This window comes from Lissotriton vulgaris, chromosome 9 (assembly GCF_964263255.1).
Source record: "Lissotriton vulgaris chromosome 9, aLisVul1.2, whole genome shotgun sequence".
In the NCBI taxonomy this organism is placed as follows: Eukaryota; Metazoa; Chordata; class Amphibia; order Caudata; family Salamandridae; genus Lissotriton; species Lissotriton vulgaris.
In genome coordinates this window covers 210085696-210110818 of record NC_141697.1, presented here as the reverse complement: position 1 = coordinate 210110818, position 25123 = coordinate 210085696, and positions in this window count along the sequence as shown.

Below are 25123 nucleotides of genomic sequence, written 5' to 3'. Positions count from 1 at the left end.
CCAGCGCTTTCATTTTAGCCAGCTTTGCATTATACAGACGCGCCGTTGGGTGGTTGCGTTCAAATGGCGCCTCCGACCAAAACATTCTGCTAATGGTGGTCTGGACCGTTTTATGTGATGATGATGCAGACTTCTTCAAACCAGTTATGCTCATTGATGTACTTTTTCACATTGGTGTCTCTCCCAGACTCTTAGTGTACCTCATACATGTTGCAGGGGTAGAGGGTGAGGGCGCTACCACTGCAGTGCTGCTGCCAGGGGTACTGGGTGTACCAGAAACAATGTTGGTCGGTTCTTTACTTCCCCCTGCACAATCAGCCCCTCATCAACATCAGATGCAATGTGAATGGATACATTTGGATCAGTTCTACCTTTGGCATCCCGGATCTTCCTTAGGTGTGTCTCCCACTGGATAATGTGGCGTTTTTGAAGATGACCTCTCTGGTCTCCGGTACCATAGTTGGCACCAAGCTTACCCCGACTAACTAATATTTTACAAATCGAACAAACAACCATGTTTTCAGCCTTTTGACTAACAGTAAAGAAGTCCCAAACTGGGGACTGGAGATGTCTGCTGGTGGTGGAGGTGCTACTTTGAGTTTCAATGCCAGATGTAGGTCGTGTTGGTGTTGTAGTTTACTGTGTTGGTGGTGGTACCAGTGCCACGCCGCCCACATCCCTCTCAGCAGCCATTTGGGATAGGTTGAAAATGTCTGTCTGCTGCATGCCCACTGGGGCTGGAGTGACAACTGTGATGACTGGGTCGACGTCAGACTGTTCATCAGCAGCAGAAGACACCACCTCTTGTTCGTCGTCATCACCCATACGTGGATGCCTTGCGGGAACCTTCCTTTTAGGCTTAGCTACCTTTGTCAGCTCATGTCGTGCCTCACTCTCAGACTGCATTGGTGGGTTCCAATCAAGGTCATCAGAATGAAGGGAGCTTGAAGAAGAACTTGTAGTAGTAGTAGTAGTAGTCCTTCTTGCTGGGGATCTTGAAGACAATGGATCTTCATCAGGAGGAGTGGCTTCCTCGGATGATACCTCCGCTTGAATATCAATTTCCTGATGTGCCCCTACTTCTGGAGGAACAAGCATTGTAGGCAGTTGTGCCTCTCAATGAACCTCTAGTTGCACCTCTCCATGCACCTCTCCATGCGCCTCTACTTGCGCCTCTCCTTGCGCCTCTCCTTGCCCATGTACTTGCGCGTGTAGTAGTTGCACCTTTGGTTGTCGTTGCAGCTGTGGTTGTTGAACACTCGTCAGCTGAGTTACACCCAGTGTTGATTGGATAGTACTTTCTTGTGATGAGCCAACATCACTGGTCGATGGTGATTGAGAAACTAAAGTGGCTGCCTCAGCAGCACTCATGGTCTTGGACCTAACTTGGCGTGGTGGCACTGAGCCCAATGAAACGGAGGTGCTGCTTCCAGCTTGGTCCCCGGCGGACACCGCTGATGTTGCAGGAGTAGTTCTTTTTTATCAAAAAAGGTGTTGGTGGGCTCACCAGTCTCCTTGGTAGGTGGTGCCACTTGGTTCTTCTGCTCCTTCTTACTGGCAGTGGCACTGGCAACTTTTATCGCTGAGGCGCTACGGCCACCTTTCTTTAGGCCCATCTTCTTCAGATGTCAGAACAGCAGGCCTCAGTTGCAGGAGTTGCAGAGTTGTCTTGTCTGTGGCCACACGTGACATTAAGTGACGTTGTGCTATACACAGCGCTGAAGGACTTCTTCCTGGCACTGGAGGTTCTCTTGTGCACCTAAAAGCAATGGAAGCCAGAGGAACATCAGTTAAACACCCCAAAAAGTATAAAAAACACACAAAAATCACCACAATCCAATGCCATCAATGCCCTCAATGATGTTTAAATTCAAGACACCCCACAGAAAGACTTGGTCCATGCACCACTCACTACCCCTGGGCCTAATGGAAGAAAGCAAGGCAAACTGGGTGCAGGCCTGCGCACACTGCCAGGCCCTGCATTGACCAGGCCTCAAAATGGCACCCACCCACACGGCCAGGCCCCAACACCACCCCAAAGAGTCAAAAACCACACATAAATCACCACAATCCAATGCCATCCATGCCCTCAATGATGTTAAAATTCAAGACAACCCACAGAAAGACTTGGTCCATGCACCACTCACTACCCTGGGCCTACTGGCTAATTTGGCTTTACATGCACCCCAAAATTAAAACAAAATTCCACATATAACAGTGAGCTATTCAATTCCATAACATAAATGATATTTAAGTTCAACAAAACTCACAGAACAATTGTATCATGCCCCCATGACTAACCTTGAGCCTACTGCATACTGTGGCTACCCACAATATATATTTTTTATAGTTGTGAAAAAGTTTAACAATTGTAGATGCAGCAACTGCAATGCCCCAAGCAAACAACACCAACTTATTTGTAAAATCTCAAATCCAAAAGTAATTCAAAAGTGATCCAAACAAAAAGTCCTCAAATACAAATATCCAGCAGCAGCCACAAAAAGTAATCCTTCCAGCTCCAGATCCAAATGAAAAGTGACCAGGACATGGACAAAGCACTGGGAGGAGCCTGCTGGACAGGAACAGGACATTGGAGACTCTGGGGCACTTCCTTCCTCCAACCCCCCCCAACAAAAAATGGCCCCCACCCACATGGCCAGGCCCCAACAACACCCCAAAAAGTCGGAAAACACACAAAAAATGACCACAATCCACTGCCTTCCATGCCCTCAATGATGTTTAAATTCAAGACACCCCACAGAAAGACTTGGTCCATGCACCACTCACTACCCCTGGGCCTAAAGGAAGAAAGCAAGGCAAACTGGATGCAGGCCTGAGCACTCTGCCTGGCTTCAAAATGGGCCCTTAACCCCCAGCTACATGGCCAGGCCCTGCCTGGACCAGGCCTCAAAATGGCCCCCACCCACATGGCCAGGCCCCAAAACCATAAGTGTGGCAGGGTATGCTCAGACGTGAGTCCCTTGTTCACTTTACCACTGGATTCAAGCAAGCCGGGCTGAAGATGGCTGAATTGCAAGAAACCGGTCCTCAGAAGCTTGTTTCCGGTCCAGGGAAGGCATGGCTTGGCAGTTAGGGCTGGACTGTTCCCATGAGGCACAGGGTCAGACTGATTTGCATATAGCCATGTCTGAACTGGGGTGGCAGAGTGGGCTAAAGAACGGTGATGGATTAAACCCAGATCTTTTGACTGGGTGTGAGTGTTTGATTGGTTCAGATGCTCCGTCCATTACCACCCCCTTTTGTACCGCTTTTAGCCGCCATAAGTGTGGCAGGGTATGCTCAGACGTGAGTCCCTTGCTCACTTTACCACTGGATTCAAGCAAGCCGGGCTGAAGACAGCTGGAATGCCAGAAACCGGTCCTCGGAAGCTTGTTTCTGGTCCAGGGAGGACATGGCTTGGCAGTTCGGGCTGGACTGTTCCCATGAGGCACAGGGTCGGACTGATTTGCATATAGAGTGGGCTAAAGAACGGTGATGAATTAAACCCAGATATTTTGACTGGGTCTGAGTGTTTGATTGGTTCAGATGCTCCGTCCATTACCACCCCCTTTTGTCCCACCTGCATTTGTTATCAGGGACCTCTATTTATGACTCCACAGACAAGTCCTGCATTCTTTTAAATAACAAGGATAGTTGGATGTACTTTGTGACACCCAAGACTGTATTAAAATCACTCAGATTGATTGTACTTTGAGACAGTCCTCAGACCCGTTGCTGTAAGCTGTACTCTGGGCCAAATTGTTCAATTACACCACCTGTTTCGGTTTGCCAAACACCTCTTGTCTCTGTTTTTTTAGGTCAATTCATATTCGGGCAACATTTTGGCAAACCAGATAAAAGAGAGTAATACCTCAAGCCTGACTGCAGCCGAAGGAAACAGATCCAGCCTGGACAGAGTCACATCTGTGCACCAAGGAAGCTGAGCAGATGCCGCAATTGATTGGAAGTTCTGCTGAATTTGTGGGGCAGAGTTCCGTCCTGAAGCCAAAGTCAGAAAGGTAGAGACCACATCAGAACCTGGCCCCTAGCATTTGGTGTATGGCAATCTAGGGAAGACACCCACAAATGTAACGTAAGTGCCCTGTCATTAACAGAATTTATGTTGCGTATTTTATGTGCCTGAACTGTGAAGTTGCAAGGTGGCCTTGCTGGCGTTCCTGTACAGGTCACTTTTTTTCGATAGTCAGCAAGCAAGGTAAGTTGAATTAGTCGTCGCTTGGACAGCTGGTGCGTAAAACAGATGGCACGCTTGTCCTGGGGTGTAATACAGAGTTGAGGCCTCACTGCATGGGCCCTGGGTGTCGTATAGGGCTGACACGGCCATCTTATTTTTTAGTCTAAAGGGTTTTCTCATTACTGCTGTTTTCTTAAAACCGAGATCGTATCTGAAAGAAGTTAGAGGTGTTGTTTGCTTGGACTGTTGAGTGGTACACAGATGGTCCGCTAAGCCTCTTGTGTGAAACGTTTGAATGTTAGGGCACAATTTGGACCTGGGAGAACAGGTGAGTCTTGTATTTGGCCAAGAGGGACCTATGATTCTTCTAGGTATTCCTTTTCTCCATGAAAAAATTGTTGTTATCTTTGTCCCTGAGCCGACATTGACAGACTATCAGGCTCACTTAGTCCTGTGCACCGCACAGGGCTTCCCCTGCTCACAGGAAAGCATGCGCTTGAAGCGGGCTAAGGTTTTTTTTTGACAAAGTCATCAGTTTTTCTCCAATCATTTATTTTCTTACTGTAGTTTCGAAATTGATAAGAGGTATTTGATGTTGTGATGATTTGATACTTGCTTCTGGTACATTAATGCAACTGTATTTTGTCTGAATATTGTGTTTTATCAATGTCTCAAAGTGCTCAATAAAGGGACACACACAGAGACAAAATATGCAGGACAGAAGAAGGACAGGAGAGAGGCCCTATAGGAACTGTGGGCCATCTGTGAAGATGCCCAGACTGATAATCCTAACCCACAGACAATAAGCAAAGCCTCTACACCACCTCCACTATATGCAGGCATTGATTTACTCTCCCTGATGCCAGCAATCCCCCCTTAGGAAACACCAACCTGCCAGTTGAAGGGTTGGGATGATCCCCTCCCGAACAATGTGCTGTTAGGCCTAGGCACGAGGCCCTAACAGGCCAGCACACCCAGGCACTACCCTAGTCCAGTGCTAAGGCTCCCTGAAGCTCGAACCCCATCTGTCACGTTCAGCCCATCAAGTGCCAGCGACGCAAAGAATGTACACACCCACCTGCTCAAGTGAGGGTGAGGAAAATGGTCCCAGAATCTAACTACAAGGGTGGGTGCTGCCAGTCCCAAGCACCTAACAATTACGAAGTGACCCTGTGGGAGCTCATAGTGAGAGACAAAGGAGAAATGTTTTCACAACTATTCTGCAACATGTTGACAACTTGGGCTAATTAGGGGAAACAAATTGACCAGTCCTTGCCTAGGGTAGCTTCACCCGAGCTAGAGGTCATGGTTATGGCAAAGGATTGTATCAGGTATGAGAGGGGTAGACCCAAATGGAGTTTTCCTACATGCAGCAATGTGTCATAAGGTGGAAGAGAAAGCAAGTGCAGGAAAGAAGGGAAACAAAAGAAATTAAGAAGAGGTTAGGACAGAACCAGGGGGTCACTAAGAAACCCCTAAACTTGGAGCAGGCAGTCCTGGTAAGAACAGCTGTGGCCACAATTGCAGAGAAAGCAGCAACATCAAACAGCACCCTGATACAGTAAGCAGACAACATCTTCATTTGCAGTCCATCAGAGGACCTATGTTGGTAGGACACAATAACCCTCCTGGCTGCACTTGGTGAGAGAGGTTGCAAAAGTAGAGAAGGGAAAGATGCAGATTGCGCAACAGGAGGTACTGCATCTGTGTCAACATATATCAGCGGCCGGTTGACAGACCATATTGGAAAATGCAGATTCTATCAGGGCTATGCCTTCATATACAATAAAAAAGGTATGTAAAGGTTTTTACGGTTATGCAACTATGACCAATAGAAGGTCTTTGACAACAGCACACGTGTTGCCCCCTTACTCAAGGTCGTGTAAAAGGTGAAGGCAGGCCACAACGAGCTAGTGTGGGTGCCTCAGATGAATGAAGCCTTTGGGAAACTCAAAACAGAAATACCACACTCCCCTGTGCTGATATCACCCGACTATAAGAAGGAATTCTTCTAATCCCAGCGAAGGGCAAGGCATGTCAGCTGTTCTGATAGAAAATATCCCCTGGGGCAAAACCACCTTGTGTACTACAACGGGCTCCTAGACTGAGCTATGCAGGGTAATTTCCCATGTGACAAGCTCGGGCAGCAGCAGCCTTTGCCATTTACAAAATCACCTCCGTTGTGATGGGGTACCACTGACACTGTATACAGAACACTCAGTGGTGCAGTAATTCAAAAGAGCACCCTGACTACACAACAGGTTTCTGGCTACAAGCTGATGCTCTTCAGGCCATTATTAAAAATAATAAGGTGCCCTCTAGTAAACCCAGCCAATTTTTAGCTCATGAGGTTCAGGATGAGGAGGAGATCCATGACTGTGCCACATTTACCCCCAAGGGGATTAGCCCGACAGAGGAGGATCCCATCTTAGACAGTGAGGCCCTGTTCATTGACAGTACCTCCACAATAGATCAAAAGACCAGGGTAAGACATATAGTAGCAGCAGTAGTGATGACCTGTAGCTACCCACCCGTAGAAACATTACATGTAACCGTGCAGTATACCCTCCTTTAGCACATTTCAGCACAAGCAGCAGAACTGACAACATTGATGAAAGTCCTTACACAAAGCACGGGAAAAACTGTAATGATCTTGTCAGATGTAGCCTATGTCACAACCACAGTGCACTCTTTCATAGGAAGGTGGAAAAGGTGGCGGTTCGTAAAATAAGACGGTGCACCCATTGCACACAGGGATCTCCTAGAATTACTATTCAATGCACTGACCTGGCTATGTGCAAGGCTGTAGTCAAGTGTGCCACCCACACTGGCGGCAAGGACTCACATCCTGGGGTGATGCACTAGCCGATCAGTTTACGAAAAGGGCAGCTTGTGTAATTGTCAAAGAGATGCACATGCTTCCTTTACAACAGGTACCAAAGACAGAACCCCGGGGGGCAACCCCTAATTAGAGATAGCAGGGTTGTAGTTGAGGGAGCTACAGGAAACAGCATTGCCTGACCAGAAGGAGCGATGGATATGCAGGGGGTGCACACTGAGTGCACAGGACCTCATATACCGACACACTACCAGGAAACCAATTGTGCTTAAGAGCCTAGTCCTCACAGCATTTCTCCAATTACACTTACCAGCCTATACAGCAGGGACTATGACTCGGTACAACGTGAGTCATCACAATGGGTGCAATTAGAACGCAGTCGTTATAACGACTGCATTGGTTACCATGCAAAGCCATTACTACGCAAGTCAATACATTGACTTGCAGTATATGGCACGCTGACATTAGAAATGTATAGTTTTATATTCCAATTCCAGCCTATGTAATAATAGGAAATGTGTTGGAATAGTAAATGATACTATTTCTAATGTTAGCACACCATCTACTGCAAGTCGATGTAATGACTGTCGTAGTAATGGCATTGCGTGGTAACAACGCAGTTGTTGTAACAACCGCGTTGTAATGGCATTGCGATGTGATGCCCACGTTGTTAAGTTTGTTTCCTACAGCAGGAGACAACATGATAGCTCATCTCCAACACATCTTGTTAATCCCCAACCTTGCCAAAATGGTGACTATGTACTTAAACAAATACAGAGTCTGCTAATTGTACTCACCCAATCCACTCAAGGTTGTGTCATCTGCCATTCCAAGATCAACGGGGCCTTTCAGGCTTTCACACATCAACGTTATCAACAGTATCCATGTGCTAACTGCAGATACCTAATTATAGAAATCTGCTCCTACTTTAGATGAATAAAAGCTGGTCCTTGCCTGTATTTCAATGCCTAGGCAGAGGCAACATTCATTATCATGGATGTGATTCCCAGATGGGGGGGTACTGGACTTCATTTGGTAAGATAACAGAAAGCACTTTGTTAACTCCATGTTTAATCACCTCTCCACCCTTTTAGGAATAACACGAAAACTGGCTGCTGTATATCACCCACAACGCAATGGCACTGTTGAGAAGCTTAACGGCCTGTTGTAAAACAAAATAAGCAAGATTTGCACCAGTTTTAATAAGAAATGACTTCATTGTAAGCTCCTAGCCTTGTTTGTGCTGAGAAACATACCCATCAGTGATCACCACCTCACAAAACACCGGATAGTGACTGGTAGATTGATGGGGATGCCCATACCAAAAATCAAGACCGAGTTGAGCCCCGAGGCTAGCTCTCAAGCGCTAGCAGATGATATGAATGTGTACCTCTCTGAACTAACCAAAACAGATAGATTCCTATCTAAGCAGGTCTACCTCCAGAGCTTCAAGTGCATGCCCGCCAAACTACAATATAAAGCAGCTCAACCCGGACAGGAAGTCTACATCAGCAACTTTGTAAGGAAGAGGAAGCAATCCAAATTTGGATGCTTCTACAAAGTAGTCTTCAAAACACCAACCACCCTCAAGGTGGAAAGGAAAAATGCATAGGTCCACCTCTACAGCGTATGACTGAAACCTTCCATGAAAAACCCTCTATTGAACTCTACAGTGAACTTTTGTCTCACATTTTAGACTAAATACACTCCCAATTGCTGGAGGATTACCTAGGATCCAGTCCCAAGACTTTCAATGTTGCATAGGTTATGTCAAGACTTTCAATGTTGCATAAGTTAGGAGTGGTGTGGCTCACTGGTTAGAGGCGGCAGACCCGAGAGCAGAGGACGGCCGGGACAAGGGTTCAATTCCCGACGCGGCAGGGTCGTGGACCAGGGTCAGCGGACTTGATAATTCTCATCTCGGTGCCTACTCTAACCAGGGATCATACTCGGCAACTCTGGGCATTACTTTGCCTCATCTCCACAACGGCCCCCCCACATACGCTGGGGATGCCTGGTTTCACCTTGGAGATACCCAGTAGGGACCACCTCACAGGGAAAGCCAGGATGGGTTCCCCAGCGGTCCACTGCGCAGAGATACTCCTTCGGGAGTCGATTCTAGCGCATTACAAACCCACAATTAATTAATTAATTAATATTGTTGCACCTCTATGAAACCTCTGTTCAGTATGGGTGTTTCTGCATCCATGCATCATCAAAGCACTGCCTAATCTGATGGAGGCTACCCTGGAGCTTTCACTGCACTTGGGTAGGGACCTCTCCAGCATCACTTATAATTGAACCAAATCCAACACTAGCATTTCACATGCAATATATAGCACCCTCTTACAAAACATGTGGCATCAGCACATGACCACTGTGGATTCCAAGACGCCAGCTCATGTTACTTTGGTTCACTGATACTACATGCAATAGGCACAGACAGGCTTTACTTGTCGCAAGATGGAGCCTCTGAAAATGAAAAATGTCTTCTCCACCTATAGCTATGTAGGATTAAGTCTAAGATACAACCTAACATAGTAGAACCCCTTACAGTAGTAGTGAAGATGACCAATATGCGACCAATCCCACAGCATTGTACCTTTTCACCTAGACTAGCAACATTCAAACAGACCCAGATAGGATGCACAGGTGGCCACCATAGGGGAGGATACAGTTATCACCTGAAACTTTCTAGAAGAAAAGGTTCCTGAAAGTAGCTAACCAGCCACACCAATGCACAAACACATTCACTACTGCCTCCATCTGTGGTTCCAGGGTGGCTCTTAGCATTTCTGGGGCTCCCTTCTTTAAGAACAAATAGACTCTAGACATGGAGCCATCAAGGATACAAAGAGGTAACATGTCTCGTAGTAGAGGGTTAAACAACAGCGTAGATACTCCATGTGAGGATATCAGGGATAATGAGGTGAATAAATATACATGGTTAGAAGGGAAGGGGCAACCCATAATTGATACATTTGCAATATTATCAATTTGAATTGATTCACTATGTGGCATGGTCTGCCAATGTGTTTTCCAACCAAGAGGCCCGGAGCTATTCATGGGTGCATCGAACAACTGTTTCTGTGGTGTCTTTTGAATTTAAATATCATGTAGGGCATGGATGGCATTGGATTGAGATGCAAAATGCGTGTTTTTTTATGTTTCACTTTTTTCATGTGTGTTAAATAAATGCCTTTGTTGGATTTGTGTGTTTTTTATAACTTGCAGACTTTTTTTAGCCTTTTGGATTTTCGTTTTTGGTATAGTTGCATTATAGATGTGTTGTTTAGCATGCCTCCTTTGTCTGGCCAGTGCGTGAGTGTCTTTGTAATAGTGGTCCAGCATTTGCCTTGGCGAACCACCCCATGTGGCCAGGAGCTATTTTGTAAAGTCTGTGTCCATATCGGCTTGCTTGAGTTCATTGTTTTTCAGGTCTCCTTCTTGGTGTTGTTGTGAGTGACCAAGTGGCTGGCAGCCATTTTTGTAGTGGCAGTTAGTGTGCTTTTGCCATAGGTCTGCATGCATTTCCATTGTTCCTCTTGGCTTATGGCTTCCATCCATTGACATTTGTCAGCTGCAGCTCCCTGAATGCTGCATCCTACGTGACGCACAATAACAAACAATTACATTAGTATTGTTGTTGTTGTTCTTCTTCTTTCCTATCCTTCCTGAGTGTACTGAACAGTACACCATGAAAGCCTTTGTTGTTGTCAAAGTCTCACAAATGGCTACACTGAATTGTTGATTTGTTTTTAATAACTGAGGCAATGCATTTACTAAACATATCAATAACACTAACAAGTGTGACAACACACTAACTTATATTATATTTGTTTGTACTAATAATTGAACCACAACGAATGCCACAATGCACAAATGTTCTTTTTGCTTCTTTGCTTTTAGGTGCTCAAGTACCACCACTACAGATTCCACAAAAGGGTAGAGGGAAAGCAGAAGAAAGGAAGCTACAGACAAACTAGTAACTACAGACAGTTTGAAGTAAAGTAGAGAAACTTGAAATATAGCAAATAAGTAAAATTTAGAAACGGATAGATTGAAGAGGACTTTTGGAAAAATAATATAAAAAGGGTAGACGGCAATGCCACATTATATAAAAAGGAGTTGAAAAATTAGGGGAATAAATATATGAATGTTAACAACAACAGGAGGACTTACTGGGGACAGCAGAGCCATCGGCCGAGGAACTCTGGGAGGCACCTCCATCTCCAGGACCCTCACCCGCCTCCGCCGTCTTCCTACCCCTGGATGCTGATGTAAAACATAAAGACCTTAAAAGATTAGTGGTAATAAATATTATCGGTCCAAAATATATTTTGAGAAGCTAAGACAATTGCAATAACATTTAACATTTTTAAATCAGATCAACTAGCTCTAGTATACAGTGGACCGTCCTATCCTATTAAAACATTTCAAAACCTACCTACCCAAGTCCACTCCTATTCCAAAATGAATAAACTGCATTTTGGAATTACTAATGATAAATTGCAACAAATGATGTTTGCTTCTTCTCAAATCTCATTTGCAATCTCTCAGTCTCAACTCAACCCCTTTTGACGGACCAATGCACTAATCACTAAGGGACTTATTATAATGATTACAACGATGTCGGGTGGACGCCATTGCAGTTCTGGAACTGCCCAACCTTAAGTTTGCACAGCGGTCACCCATAGGCCATAGGGCGGTCGCAAACCTCCATTTGTCAATGGAAGCTTGTGTGGCAGGCAAAAAAGGCCATCAGCCAAGCTTCCATTGAAAAACGATATTGGTGTTCACACACATCCCTGCACCATCTGTCTGGCATGCACCATGCGGTTAAAAAAAAATTCAAATAACTAATTACATAAAGTTTAACATAATCATCAGTAATCACATCAGCCCAAGCGAATGGCAACAAATACGATTCGATAACTAGGTTAGGTGGGTAGTTCCAAGTAAGCTAATCAACTATCTAGAATAACAGATTATTACACAATATTTGAAAACTTAACTCCCCTGCATGTGAGCAGCATGCTGGCTATTATTTGGGAAAACATATTAGCTATAGCATAGAACACACAAGTAATAATAAAAATATAAGTACTCATCTAGCCCCTCAAATTCAACTTCTAGCAGCTCCAGCAGATCCTGCTCTCAGTTCAGGATGTTGGAATAACGGTGCGCCAACTGGTGATGGGTGTGTTGGACCCCATAGCAGCGTTAAACTGCCCAGCACACCCTCGTTCAGTGCTGCTGGCCCTCCTTCATCCTGTACCTGGACCCAGGTCTGCCGCCTGCTGCCAGGGTGGAGGCGAGGTGGCGATGGCTATAAAAAAACTAGCGCTGCCACCTTCACCTCCACCTCGAAAAACAGGGCAGAGGGCTGCACTCATGCCTGATGCCACCTTCCGGAAGGAAGGTGGCCACACCATGGTGCATCCTTATCAGCCATTGGGCAGGGGGTGAAGAGAGAAAAAAAGGAAATGGGGGAAAAAGAAGTAAAGACTGGGTAATAAGAATTTAGGGAAAAAAGTACAAAACTCACCAAAAACACACAGTAAAGTAGGAAAAAAACAGAAAGAGAAATGGTAAAGTAATAAATATAAAATATTGAAAAAAAAAGTTTCAGAAAGCAAGAATTGAATAAGGATGGAAAAGTAGGCACCAGACCATAAACAGAGTAAGAAACATGATGGCCGCGCCCATGTGCGACCGTGTGGTACAGTTCACGGGATATTTCCACCTGGCCAAGCAATCCTCATTGACGCACGGCAGAAATGTCGCTGAAACGGGTGAGTCAAGCAACTCTGCCCACTGATGGAACTCCGTGTAGCGCGGCAGAGTTTTTTTGCAACTTAGTGGAGTTCCACTGCGCGAATTCTGCCCAGGCTTAATACTTACCATGAGCCAAGGTCTATCCATAGATACATCAAGATGAAAATTTCACAAACACAAAAAACAATGTATATGAAGGGTCACAATCTAGAAGAAAATGTAATTGTTAAGCAATTGACATAAAATTTTGCATCATATAACAAATTTTGCCAGTGGCATAACATCATTTTTTTTGCTTTGGCATCAAATAAAGCTAGTGAGAAATAGCAACACCTTTATATACCACATTGAATCATCAACAAAATACAACACAGTTAACTATAATATGAAAAAACTGACAGAGAAAGAAATTATGCACCTAGTGCATGACATTCTATGACCAGAGGAAGCTCTGCTCAGAACACAGAACTAAGTGAACCTGATAGTCTGTCAATATCAGCTCCAGGACAAAGATAAATAATGGAAAAAGGAATAACTTGAAAAACCACAAAAGTTACACTTGATTTCCCAGATTCAAATATTTTTCCCAAACATCCAAATCACAACTTGTATCACACCCAGGGGTCAAGCGTACCATCTGTGTCACATCCAGCGGTCCAAGCGACCAACACCTCTCAGCTCTTTCGGATACAACAGATTTAATGAACCAGTAACACTGAGAAACCCTGTTATACCAAAAAATAAGATTGAGGTGCCAGCTCTGTATCACCTCAAGGGCCCAAGCATATCATCTGTGTTACGCCAAGTGGTCTAATCGGTAAAACCTCAACCCTGTATCACACCCAGGGGATAAGCGTACCATCTGTCTTACGCCCAGTGGTCCAAGCGACAAACAATATTCACCTTTCCTAGTATGCTGACTATCAAAAAAAGGTGTCCTCCGCTGGAATGCCTCTGAGGCCGCCTTGTGGCTTGTCAGTTCAGACACATAAGATAGGTAATATGCCAGATTTATGTCAGTGGCAGGGTGTTCAGGTTAAAGATTTGCACTTCATCCTAATTTGCAATATGCCAAATGCTGCCACTAAGGATCTGATGTGGTGTCTTACCCTCTGTGATGACGGCTTCAGGACGGACCTCCGTCCCGCAGAATAAGCAGAACCTCCAATCAATTGTGGTGTCTGCTCACCTTCGTTGCTGCGCAAATGTGAATCTTTTCAGGCTGGGTCGCATTCTTTCACCTGCAGTCAGTTCCAAGCTATCAACCACTCCTATCTGTCTCTCCAAAATGTTGCTCAAATATGAATTTCTTGAGAAAACAAAAGACAAGAGGCGTTTGGTAAGACAGGAACAGTTGGTTTGATTAAATGCATTGGCCAGGAGTACAGTTACAGAAGCAGGTATGAGGACTGTCTGAAAGTGCAATTGATCTGAACAACATTTTATGCATTTCTTTGGGTATCAAAAAATGTTTCCATTGATCCATTTGGTTATAAATAATGCCTCTGATAAAAAATCTTGTATGGTCACCATGGGGGTGAGTGGGTAACGTGTCCAGATGTCTTTTATGAAGGCCAAATGATCTCTTCATGTACTCTCTGTGCTGTGTTCCAGTTGGCTGAGTGTTTCTAACTTAGTGTGGCACCTGGCTTTATGATATTTTGGGAATGTGCGCACCCCTCTGATATTTTGGAAAGTGCGCATCCCTCCGATCATGTGTGCTTTTTGGGGGCCAATCTCCCGGGAGCATTGTGGTGTTGCTGTGCCTATCTGTTGGATTGATATGAGTTTCATGTTTATGTGTTTGTTTGCCAGCTATGTACTAATCCACCTATGACCTGTCAATCAGTAACCTCAGGCCCGGGTCTCTGAGCCTGCCTGACCACATATTTCTGAGTCGAGCATTGATGGAGAGTTCATGACGGGTGAATTTGATAAAAGAGATGTGATTTTCATTATTTGACATGAAAGTAACATTATGAATATTGACATTGACTTGTTCTATATTAACAGTTTCATTAGTGATTTGTGATGGGTCCCAAATAGACCTATTTCATGAATGGTAATGTGGTAGGTCGCAAAGTCGGACCCACAACAATTCGCTGCCATCACATGGATTCCTCAGAACAATATGTCTGATATTGCTTCTAAATGAAGCAATTTTTTTTTAAACGCAGTCCTTTTTCCTTGAAGGAAAATGTGATGTGTTTAAAACAGAAAAATGAAACTTTGAAGATTCATTTTTTAAGAGTATGCAGTGGTCCATGGGACCACTGCCCCTCACTTAAAAAACAAAGACGTGATGGGTGGAATGATGCTTCAAATAGTCACTTGAGATTACTTTGCTGTTTGTTGCAGATCATACCCAAAGTGTAATGCTCATTTGGACAGTTAATATGCAAGCATATCTACATGGGATTGATGTATGAGAGATACCTTTTCTTGGAGTATAAATGATTTGAAATCTGGAGAGCCCGCTGAAGTTGAAATTCTAAATCCCAGTCTGAAAGTTCTGCAACAGTTTGGTAGAATAACCAGACAATGCATTGTTGAGGATCACCTTCTTCTTTTCCCTAAATGACCCCTAGCACCCTGAAGTTATTCACCCCATCGGCAGTTTTCCAAGTCTTCCACCATTTGTTAAGCAAACAAGATCTGACCTGTGTGTCCTTTTGTTATCCTCAATCTATGCACAGTAATCTGCTCTGTGTTAACAACCTTCTTTTTCAGATCCTCAATCTTAGTGGAGAAGCACCCTATTTTCTTGGTGACCTTGCCATGGTGTGTTAATGGCTCTTGCCAGCGAATTTTAACAAGCTGAAAAATATTAGCAAGTTAGTTAAGTTTTATTCAAAAGCTTAATGGGCCTGTCCTACCCCTTGCTGCAGTCTGGTGACAATTTGGGTCTTTAGAGTTAGGCGGTATTGCTATTTTTCTGAGCTACCCCATTCCTGACTTATTTTATTTTCATTGTACCTGGTACAGACTGTGCCGAACATTCCGGGTGCTTGGAATATTGCGTCAAGTTCATGTTATTGCCCCTCATTGTTACTGTGCTTCCCTTCGTGAAGTCAAAGTGTTTGGACCCTTTTTCCTGGTTGCTGAGGTGTCTGAGGTGGCTAGCTACACGCTTCTTAAGGGACAGTTGCATTGACCATTGGTGCTAGTCTCAGATTCACTGAGCTGCTGAAAACATCAATAGCCATGGCAGTTTGAGTTCACTTTCCCTTTTCTCTTGTTTTACTGGTATGACTAGTCTTTATAGAGGTGGCAGAGCTATTTTCCAGATTTATGGAAGTGCCATGCCTTTTGCTTAAGTCTTTTGAGACAGTCGGATGTAGTTAAAGTTTCAACTACGTTAGCCTGGACTACAGAAATAGGCATACAACACAGGTGAGTTATAGAAAGGGTTTCAGTCCTGCAAGAAACTTTGTTACCTCCAGTTACATTTGTGTTGCTCTGCTACAATATCTCTGTGCCAGAGGCATGCTTGCTGCATGGAGACACTTCATATCTTTCAGGTGAATCCACTGGTTCTGCAGCAGGATGCGAGAGCTGATAATGTTACCTAGAGGGACACTCTCCAGGATGGCATCCATCAGCAGCTATGCAAAAGGAGACACACTGGATACAGCAGATTCACCTCTGGCAAGTGTGCCCATCTGTGTCACCAGATGTTTTAGAACTGTCCTGTTGATTTGCAACCTTGCTGGTCTTCTCTTGTTACCATCTGGATTGCTCAATGACCAGGCATCTACACTTCGCACTAGACTCTGAAAATAGGCTTGCATAAAGCGTGCTCGTCATCCACCATGAACAGTTTTTCCTGGTTGGTACAATGACAGTGACATTTCGAGTTGTATTGAATCTTGCAGAGGCAGGATTCTCGGTAGTCCGAAGGCTTATAATTAAAGACACTTATAAGTCAGGTAGCAGAACATCTGAAAGTGGTTTGAACTGGTCAAAAGTGAAGGGGTGCAGATCAGCAGTTGCAGCAGCCACACGCTGCCACCATCTTTTTCACCAGATCAATTCATCACTCAAATCACCAAAGCCAATATCGGTTCACATAGAGAATTGTTTGATGCATTAGGCAATGTATGTAAAAGCATGTCCCTATGTTCTATTTATTGTCAACTCGATTTCCTTCTTTGTATGCTGCCATTTTTGTACATCTACTGAAAATCGCAGATAGTGATTGTGCCAAATGTTTGATCTCTTATAGGCAGCAGGGGCTCATATTTTCTCACAGGAACGAGTTTGATTTAAAATTCTGAAAAATGCTGAAATGCAGCTCTGTTTCTTTGAAAGTGAGCAACAGCTTTTATGAAACAGTCACATCATCTGGGAGGACAGAACACAAGAAAGACTAGAAATCAGGGCCGTAGCGATGTTGAGTACAAGAAAATATTTCTTGAACTACATTAGATTTCTCAGGAACCCTTAAATATGACTGCACCTTGTAATGACTCACCCTATATAGCACTTAGTGAGCCGGGGAAGGGAAGGAGGATGGTGGTCAAACTGGGCTGTCAAGGTCAGCTCACAGCAAAAGTAATGGGATGATTGTTTCTCCAACCACTCAGAGGTGGGGGTAGGATAGATTGTTTTGGAGATTTTTATGTTCACATAACTGGACATACCCCAGCAAATTGGTAAAAATTATTTAACTGTGTCACCAAAATTTGTTTTTTGCTTGATATCAGTCAAGGATAAGCATTAACTGATGAAACATTAAAGTGAAACTACAAAAAGGCAACCAAAACAATAGGTCAATTCTTTACAGGTAATGGTAGTGTAAAGGAGTAAAATCTGTAGCACAAGTACTTGATTCCTTGAGTAGATGTAGTTTGCTGCATTACAATCAAGACTCAAAGTGCCTCAAAATAGTTTTTTTTTCAAATATTATGCAGCTCATATTTTTTCTCATGTTGCTAATGATTCTAATAAATGAGGATAATTTGGCACGAATATACTCTACCAATGACAAGATATCTATGAGAGAATTCTAAAAATAATGAGCAAGAGCAGAGAAGATGATGTAATTGACTGGGTTCATAAATGGAGCAGGAGAATTAGACAGGCAATTCAACCAACAGCTGTGGCTTAAAATAAATCATTCATTTAATCTTTATTTCGGTCAGTTACTACCATAAAAGATACAATTTAAAAACAACATTTCATTTGTATTACTATTTACAAAAATCAAAAGCCGGGTGGGACACAAAGACAAAAAGGGTAGCAGATATGATTGTGCATTTATATACTCAGCCTCTACACGCCATAAAAGCTATCTAATTCATAAATACACATTTTAAAACAAGCTAAGTATCCTTATAAAATATTTAAAAACATGCACATTTTCACCATATACAGGATGGTTGAGCCACATGGATTTTAACCCAATTGGAAATGCAAGTGCATTCCTTATTCAGCTTTTTATTATAAATCTGGTCAAGTAGGACTTTTTCCTTAAAACTTTAACCCCCTTCTCTTCCTTATCAAAAATACATTAAATAGAAACCTCCTTACAGAAAAAACTATTATTTGTGAGGGATCAGTTCTTAAGATGCAATCAGCATCACTACAGCTCCTAATATCTAAATGCCTACAAAGGGGTTTAATCCAGCTTTTTCCTTGCGTAGTTATATGCCGTTCAAAAGAATAGTATATGAGCATCATTTTCCTTTAATACCTCTGCACATAGGGGACACAAATCCCTTCCCTTGCCCCCCTTTCTCTGTTCCAACTGGATATATTAACATCTATTTACAAAATTCCGTATCTAAATTGCAAGAATAAGGATTTTTCTAATGGAGGTTCTATCTCGTCCAGGCAGACTCTAGACAAGCAACATCTTTGAAGGCTAAGAACTTCATAGTTAAAGGCCCAACAGTCGAACTATGCAACAGACTATTTGCTATATGGGTCCAATATGTCACTTTTAAGTGTTTTTTACAAGGTGCCGTTCCCAATAGTTGGATAACCATAACATTTGCATCCACTTCATAACATGTCTTAGCCATGGGATGTCTCTACATCGTTTTATCTTTATAATTTCCTCCAACCCTGCTTTATATTGAATGGGTTCTGGAGTCAACCAGATCCTGATCCAAAATAATAATGATCTTAATGCTGCACAGTGGTCTGTATGTTTTATATTCAGATCCATAGATACTGGCAGCAATGGTGTCCTAGTTGGAAGTTTTAATAGTTGCCTATAAAATGCATTTTCTTCCCGCTTAAAGTTCTTTTTACAATGGGAACCCCAGATCCCTGCCCCATAAAGCGTTGCTGATTGGGCTTTGGATTTATATACTTCCAATGCAGGTGAAACAGCCTTGGATGTACTAGCCTCATGCTTTTTTAGTATAGGTATCGAGTTCTGGCGCAACATTATCCTACTCTTTTCAATTTGTCCTTTCCAAGACATTTTGCTTTCCAAGGTGATTCCTAAATAATTAAAACTTTCAACATATTCCAATGGTGATTATTTAAACCAAGATTCTTTTTAAATGACTTGTGTGGGTTTAGAGACATGTATTTAGTCTTACTGGAATTTATTTCAAGACCCTTCTGTAAGCAGTAACTATTAAAAGCATCCACTAGGCATTGGAGTCCCTTGGGAGTTTGCGAAAGTAAAATGGTATCGTCGGCGAATAATAAAGCCGGTACCTCTTCACCCCCAAGGTGTGGAGAATCATGCTTGCAATCCAGTAAGAACTTTGGGATATCGTTTACGTACAGAGAAAAGAGGGTTGGTGCCAGTATGCACCCCTGTCTAACTCCTCTTCTCACCGGAATCAGTTTAGTTAATTCTCCCTTTGGTCCCCATCTTACCATAGCAAAGTTTCCTGTATGTAGCCTGATTATTTTCCTAAGTAATTCTGGTGGTACCCCGATTGTCTTCAGTGTGTCCCATAACTGGGAACGGGGGACCAGATCGAATCAGCCCTTCAATCTATAAAAGCAATATATAGGCTGCCCTTCCTAAAAATAATATATTTCCAATAAATACACAGAAACCTAAATACTTGATCAATAGTACTTGTTTTTGGTCCAAACCCTGCTTGATACTTTGATAAAATATCCACCTCATCCATCCATTCTAATAATCTATTTAAAATATGCCTAGCATAAACATTTTGTAAAATGTCAATTAAACTAATTGGGCGGTAGTTAGCTGGATCATGGCGATTGCCCTTTTTAAAAATTGTCACAATCTCTGCCCCTTTCCACATGTCAGGAATTGGTGTCCCAGCTGCTATTGAGTTACATAAAAAGTTAACGTAGGGGCTCCAAACTTCTAGAACATGTTTTAGTAAATCGCCTGGGATCTTATCGGGGCCAGGCGCCTTCCCTGGTTTAATGGCCGCAATAGCATTTTTGGTCTCCTCTAAGCTAAAGTGCAAATCAGTATCCACTGTTCCTTCTTCTACTTCATTTCTTATGGCAAATGCACCCCCACTACTATCATGATAGGGATTAGCAAAGTGGTCTACCCAGGTTTACTCGTCTAAGAAAAGATCTTTGGTACTTTTCCCAGTCCTATTGCCCTTTTCATTTAGGCTCCAGAAAGCAACCTGGTCTTTAGTTTTTGCAGCGACGATTAAATCCAACCATATATCGTTATCCCAGTTTTTTTTTGCTTCTAGTAATATCCTTGTATATTTTTGCCTACTAACGCTAATTTCTGTTGGACTCTTATTTTTAATTGCCTGAATAAGCTCCAACTTTGCTATTCTACATTCTTTGCTGTACCAAAGATTTACTGTCTCTCTTTGATTACTACTTCCTCCGTCTTCCTTTTTATACAACCTAGTCAATAACGGGAGGAGAGCTTCTACCAAAGTATAATGCAATTATAGTACAGTTTCTTCCCCTTCTCTTAATTCTTGGAGAGGGGTGACAATGTCAGAAAAAGTGTTATATATATTTATCATTGTTGCATCTTTAGCTAAGATATAGGGCCTTTTCAGGGCTCGCCTGTTATTACTTATTTGTAGCTCTCCAGTTGGCAGGTCATTCCCTCCTGCCCGTGCCTTGATGGACTTGAAGGGATGAGATTCTATTGTCAATTCTAGAGGATAATGGTCGCTCTCTGCTCTATTTACGACCCTTAGATCTATGGTAATATGCCATAGATTCATAGAGATCATAATATAATCTAACTGGCTAATTGAATTACCTCTACAAAATGTAAAGCCGCCGGGCCTGTTAGACGGTAAGAGCCCATTACACGCCCGTAAGTCATGTCCCACTGTAAGATTTAGAATTTGGGCTGCCGCGACAGTACATTTTATCTCTCTACTGAAGTCTAAGCTGGGAATTTTATGAGCCATACCTTGCTCTTCAAAAAGATCATGTATACCCGCCATAGGCTCATATTTACAGTTGAAATCCCCCCCCCACAGATTACACTTGACGCAGGCTCAACCATATCTAAAAAGGAGCCAAGTTGTTCTATGACTAATGATTCCTTACAGCTACTATTTGGTCTGTTGTAGATATTAAGTAGATATATGAACCTATTGTCTTGCGTTATTACTTTTACTCCCAGTATATCCGGGGATTGGATATACAGGGGGATTATGTCTTCTTCTAGAGTAATACTTATCCATATGACCAAACCTCCAGATGGCCTACCTCTACAACACTGACTAGCATTTACACTGTAAGTTTTGTATCCTAGTCTCTGCGGGGGTTCTAGTGACCAAGTCTCCTGTAGGAGTACTACATCACTGTTATCTATATATTCACTCCATATCCTGTCTGCTAGATTCTTAGTAAGACCTGTCTTATTCCAGGAGATTAACTTTATTTCTGGGCAAATGGGTTGTCCCCTGGCTACAACCTCCTCTTCAGCATCTATATTTGTTATTTCTTTATTAGGAGATTTAGCGTTCGGGCCTACTTGTTTGCTGCAACTACTCAGTCAATCCAAGTCATCCAACGTAGACAGCTCAGAAAACCTATTAAACAAGGATATTTGAGGTACCAGCACACCACCACTGCCTCCCTTAGGTAATTTATAAAAGTAGCCCAGTGGAAGCGTGTTTATGTCTGTGCTGCGAGGGGGAATTTCTCCCTGGCAATCTAGTATTCTTCTAACTAATTGCGGCCGTCTAAAGTTTATTACCACACAGTCACCTCTGGTGTGCTTTGGAGGGTCCCCCACCCATCCAACTCTACGAACCATCAGAATATCATCTACATTTATGAAACCGCTTAAATATTATAAGCCAATCTACTGTTTTATTTTGAAGATTGGTCCATGTTTCTTTTTGTTCTCTTCTTAGAGTTGGAAAACCAGTTAGTACAATTACGTATGGACAAGATGCAGGGGGGAGTTATAATACATCCTTGTTAGGATATAAGTCTGTCCCCTTGGGACTATATATTGCCGATTTTTCAGTGTGGCTAGTTATATTGCCAGGAACTGCTAATTTAGCCATACTGCTAGGTGCACCTCCCCGTATAGTCTCACTATCTGAGTGTCCATTCTCAGGCTGCCTATATTCCCCAATACTAGTGCTAGCCAATGGGGTAATATTAGTAATTCCTCCAGCTACTGGTTTCCTTTGTTTGTTCCTACTATCAGAAGAGTTGGTTTTCCCTCTGCAAGTATCACCCCTACCATTGTTTCCAAGTAATTTGCTCATTTGCTCAACCTTGGTCTCCATCTGCCTCAAGCTCAGTCTCATACACTCTTCCATTTTTTCCAACCTCTCTTTGAGAACATTTTCCATTGAGATTTTAATACTGGTCTCAAGATTCTCTGACATCTCTTCAACCCAATTTTCATATGGTTGTTGGCCAAACTCTGTTTGTGTCGATTTCATTTGTGGTATTTCACTTGCCAGCTCACTAGCTACTTCATTAGTTTCAGTGACCTCCACTATTTTGCTACTTTTGGTATTACGTGGGGGTGGATTTTGGTTCTTTGGTAACCCAAGATCTCGACCGTTGTTTTCCAAAGCTGGCCTTTGTTTACGTAGCCTAGATACTAAAGCAGGGCTGGTTATGCGATTTAATGATTCCTGCGTATCAGTTGGAAGTAAGATGGGAGTAGTAGATAGTCGTGGGGTGTTAGTAGTAATAACTATAGGGATTAATGGTACTATACAAGATTGATCTATATGGGATAATGGTTTGGTCCATAATTGGATCACTAGAGTCACAGGGTTCTCGAGTACTAACTATTCCTGTATTTGATGTTATTGAGTCGGTTGTACCTGGCCCGAGTCTTCTGTCTCTATACTTATTTGATCTAATGCTTGTGGAACTGTTACAGGTGATTTAGCTTTCCCTATTGCTCCTAAGGATGATCTTTTGGCAGTAATCCCCAGAGATAATCGCTTTTCTGTTAAAATGTTCTCATGCTCAAGGACCGTTTCTGCCCTGTTCAAAAAAGCGTCCAAAGTCCCAACCACACTGGCTCCCACCCGTGTCCCTTTTTTTGGCCTTGTAGTCATATAAGCCACTAGTATTATTACTAATTTACAGAGTCACTAACCAGTTTCCTTGATAAGTATCTCAGTCACTAGTCACGCAAATGGATGTAGAGATGAAAGGGGGGTGGGCCAGCCCGGCCTCTTCTGGCCCCTGACGGCCACAGACGGCCCGTCCTTTGCCCGGGCTATGCCCGCACTCGTCCCGCATCACAGGAACTCCGCGCTCCTTAAGATGCGCCGCCTGGTGCCAAATCCTGTAGTGGGCAGGGTCAGCCACGCGGGATAGCTGTATGTTGTGGTCTCCCCCCTCGGCGGCCGCGCACAGGTGCTGGAGTGCAGCAGCAGCAGGGGAGACCGGGAAGAGACTGTAGGCGGTAGGCGTGAAAACCCAGGTGAGCAGGGCAAAAGGAGGCAAAAGTCTGTGTACGCTACAAGGAGCACCAGCTCCACAGCAGCTCCGCACTCCTTATGATGCGCCGCCTGGCGCCAAATCCTCTAGTGGGCGGGATCAGCCGCGGGGATCGCTGGATGTTGTGGTCTTCCCCCTCGGTGGCCGCGCATGGGTGATGGAGTGCAGCGTCAGCGGGGGAGACCGGGAAGAGACTGCAAGCGGTAGGCATGAAAACAAAGGTGAGCAGGGCAAAAGAAGGCAAAAGTCTGTGTACGCTACAAGGAGCACCCGCTCCACAGCAGCTCTGTGCTCCTTATGATGCGCCGCCTGGTGCCAAATCCTGTAGTGGGCGGGGTCAGCCACGGAGATCGCTGGATGTTGTTGTCTCCCCCCTCGGCGGCCGCGCACGGGTGATGGAGTGCAGCGGCAGCGGGGGAGACTGGGAAGAGACTGCAGGTGGTAGGCGTGAAAACCCAGATGAGCAGGGCAAAAGAAGGTAAAAGTCCGTGTACGCTACAAAATAAATCAACCTTAAGCTCCAACAGTTTGAAACCCTGTCCATGCCTTATCATACTCCAGAGAGAATAGCTAAGTGGAGTCATAATAAACTATGCAGTTCGGAAAGGCTCAGAACCGGATTCGGGTCTTCAGAATCCGAATCAAAACTGGTTCTGAATGACCAATTACGATGTTCGTAAAGCATTTGAGCTTTCTGACTTGGTTCCGTATGGCATTCGGAGTTACATTTGGAGCCGACTCGTACAGGTCTATGGACCGAGTTTCAAACCAAGTGGTTAAGTAGTCAGATTTGGATAGCCTTTCTGAATCTGTTGTTCTGGCTGGGATCAGCAATCGGAATCTGAATTTTGGGGCCTGTAGCAGGCCCCCCTTCACCCAGGACCTACTTAATCGGTCCCGTGGGGGTACCCAAGGGACACCCCCTTTCCAGCTATGCACAGTTTGGCAGGCACCAAGGGTTGTTCTCCACAGGGGGCACGATTTTCCCCAAATACCCCTTTCTTCAATGGGAGCCTGTGTATTCGGTTGGAACATAGGCTCCCATTGAAGTCAATGGGAGTCAGTCCAAATCGTATCCGGAAGCATCATAATTGGTCGCTCGGACTCCCTAGATCTGATTTGGTCAGAGCCCATTCCGAGACTGATTCGGTAGGAACGATTTCGGAACGGCATCGTAATCGTCAACTAAGAGTGGGTGTCCAAGTTGTGGGCTACAGTCAGCTGATTTAATACATATATCTGTTAGTTGTCCACATCTACATTGTGCATTGCTTGGCATGTTGGACTGTAGTATGAGAATTTCATGAATAATTTTTTTTAATTTTTTTTAAATTTTTTACTTATCATAATTATAAAAAAAATTTAGAATATTTAAATTGTCAAATTGTTTTTTTCAATGAGTACTGGTCAGAAATTACCCAGTTTTTATCAGAACACTTACCACGTTA